The following is a 3,672-nucleotide window of genomic DNA, read 5'->3' on the forward strand; positions in this document are numbered from 1 at the left end:
TCTAGGGTTTTGAATATGGTTTTTTGAGAAGAGCAATTGAGCGGTGATTTTAGATTAAAATCACACGCGGTATTTTTTTGAGAGATATCAAGTTTGAGATCTTCTCTATTTCAAGCTTTGTAATTTCTTATGGTTAAATAAGAAATTATTTGCGCGGCTCCCGTGGATATAGTCAAGTTTACCGAACCACGTAAATCTGTTGTCTCGTCTCATTTACTTACTATTTTATCTGTGTATTCGTTATTACTTGTGATTGGTTGAATTTGAGTTTGGCTTAAACTCAAGCTTGGATTGTTTTTTCTTAGGATTAATTAGCTTCCGCGGCGGTGTGGGAGTCTCTCGCCCCCAACAATTGGTATCAGAACCCTTTATTCAGATTGGTGGTGGTAGAATTTCTGATTTGAGGTGGTGCTTGGTTATTGTGTGGTGCACACAAGGTATTTGTTAAAATTCCTAAGAGAAGCGGATTTATTTATATAAGCGGAGAATGACATCTACAAGTAAAACTGTTAAAGTTGGAAAGTATGAGATCGAGAAATTCAATGGGAAGAAGGATTTCTCTTATTTTTGGAGGATGCAGATGAAAAATTCATTGGTTTTGCAGAAATTGCACAAGGCTTTGACGGGAAGAGAAAAGAAGCACAAAGATATGTCTGATGAGGATTGGGAAGAGTTAGATCTCGAAGCACGAGCGTCGATTATCCTATGCTTTGAGAGAGATGTTGCTTTCTTGGTGGATGGAGAGGAGGAAACGGCTGCGGGCGTGTGGTCAAAGTTAGAGAGTACCTTCATGACGAAGAGTTTAACAAATCGGATCTACTTGAAATCTAAATTGTATACTTGTAAGATGAAGGAAGGCACGTCAATCCGGGAATACATCAACAAGTTCGATAGGATAATATCGGATTTGAAGGACATTGATGTGACAGTAGAAGATGAGGATCAAGCACTTCTGCTACTTCTTTCTTTACCGAAGTCTTATGAGAACCTGGTACAAATATTGATGCTTGTGGGTAAAAATTTGAAGATGGATGAGACTAGAACAACGCTTCTGACAGATGATCTTCAAAAAATTACAACTAGTGATATGGCCACTAGTGGTAACAAGGAGCAGACATATGGATTGTTTGTAAGCGGAAGGAGCAATGAGCGAGGAAAAGACAAGTAAGGAAAATCTAGATCGAAATCAAGACCTCTTGTGGGAAGACCGTGTTTCAAATGCGGTGAACTTGGACATTTCAAGGTTAACTATCCTAACAAGAGAGTAGGTGGGAAAAAACAACAATAAAATTGAGAGGAGAGAAGGCAAGGAAGAGGCGAGTTACGTCTCGGAGGAAGAGAGCGATAAAGAATGCTATGTTGTTACGGGTGACGAAGATATCTCCGGTAAGTTGATTCTTGATTTGGGTTGCTCTTACAATATGTGCCCAAATAGAAAGTGTTTTACTACCTATAGAAACATTGATGGTGAAACTTTATTGATGGGGGAATAACTATGTTTGTAAAACGGTAGGGCTTGGTGATATAAAAATCAAAATGCATGATGGAGTGGTCAAAACCCTAACCAAAGTGAGGCATGTTTCCGACTTGCGAAAAAAATCTTAACTCAGTTGGCGTTTTGGACTCCGATGGTTGCAAGATTGTAACAGAGAATGGAGTAATGAATGCTATTTGGAGTTCCTTAGTAGTGATGAAGGGCATTCGTCACGGAAATCTATATACTCTTTTAGGTATGATAGTGATGGAAGATGCAGCGGATGGAACTGAAGGAAGTGGTGGAGACCCATGTGAGCACACACTGTTATAGCATAGGTGGCTTGGACACATGTCAGAGAAGGGTCTAGATCTGCTTGGTAAAGAAGGTTTGCTAAAGAACATGAAGAAACCTTACATGGATTTTTGTGAGGATTGTGTGTAAGGAAAGGTGCACAGTGTTTAGTTTCTGAGAAGTAAGCACAAGAGCAGATGTATATTAGACTATGTGTATACAGACGTTTGGGGTCCGGCTCAGACAACTTCCAAGGGTGGTTCCAGGTATTTTGTCTCATTCATAGATGATCATTCGGGGTATGTTTAGATTTATTTTCTTAAGCATAAGAATGAGGTATTCGAGACATTCAAGAAGTGGAAAGCAATGGTTGAGAATAGGACAAGAAATTGAAGACACTGAGGTCTAATAACGGTACAGAGTATACATACGGTGTTTTCAAGGAGTTCTGCAATCATGAGGGTATTGCTCGACATTGGACAGCCAAGTCTACACCACAGCAGAATGGATTCGTAGAGAGACTGAACCGAACATTGCGGGAGAAAGCAATGAGTATGTGATCATATGCTGGTTTGGGTAAAGAATGATGGGCAGAAACGGTTGCTACAGCTTGTTACATAGTGAACCGTTCTCCACATTCGATATTGAATGGTGATGTAACTTATCGGGTATGGTCAAGAGAGCATGCAGATTATGATAGAATCAAAATTTTCGGATGTACTGCCTACTACCACGTCAACGAGGGAAAGCTTGAATGAGGGCTAAGAAGATAATATTCTTGGGGTATGCAAAGGGTGTAAAAAGCTATCACCTTTGGTGTACAAAAGATTTTAAGTTCATGATCAGCAGGGATGTAACCTTTGATGAGAAATCCATGATTGCCAGGGCATCCAAGAACGGTGGTGTTGGGACTATTGGAACTTCAAAGTTCTAGGTTATTAAAATAGAACCTAAAGACCAATCAGGTTCTAGTCATGTTCAAGAGGAGGATCATGAATATGATGAGCTTGAACATGAGGAGGTTCAGCAAGAAAATGTATACGTATTACAACAACAACAGCTCGAAGATAGTTTGGCTTCCACTAGGCCAAGGTGAGCATACAAGCAGGTTCAGAAGCTGGGGTCAGATCAGCCTCTAAAGTACTATGGGAAAGTAAATTTGGTTGAGTACACACTCTCGATGGAGAATGATGAGCCGGTCATCTTTAAAGAAGCTATTCGGGACAAGCATAGTGAGAGTTGGTTGGCTGCGATGGGGGAAGAGATGGAATCTCTCCAGAAAAACCAAACATAGGAGGTGGTCCCATTACCTGTAGGGAGGAAAGCTATATGTTATAAGTGGGTGTACAAGAGAAAGGAGGATCCTTCAGAGCTTGACGGTACAAGGTACAAGACTAGGCTAGTAGCTAAGGGGTTTGCACAAAAAGAGGGTGTGGATTACAATAAAATCTTTTCTCTGGTAGTGTAACACACATCTATTCGGATGCTATTGAGTATTGTTTCTCATGGTGATCTTGAGCTGGAATAACTTAATGTCAAAACGGCCTTCTTGCATAGAGACTTGGATGAGAAAATCTATATGCATAGCCTAAGGGTTACAAGGTTGAGGATAATGAGCATCAGGTATGTCGCTTGAGGAAATCACTTTATGGATTGAAACAATCTCCTCGGTAGTGGTACAAGCAATTTGACTCCTTCATGCTAAAGCATGGGTTCTCCAGAAGTGACTATGATTGTTGTGTATATATTCAGAAGCTTCATGAAGGTGATTATATCTATCTTTTTTTATATGTAGATGTCATGCTTATTACTTCAAAAAGTAAGGTGGAGATATATACGCTGAAATCTTAACTTGATAAAGAGTTTGAGATAAAGGACATGTGTGCTGCTAAGTAAATAATGGG

The sequence above is a fragment of the Asparagus officinalis genome, chromosome 1, assembly GCF_001876935.1.
Source record: "Asparagus officinalis chromosome 1, Aspof.V1, whole genome shotgun sequence".
NCBI lineage: Eukaryota > Viridiplantae > Streptophyta > Magnoliopsida > Asparagales > Asparagaceae > Asparagus > Asparagus officinalis.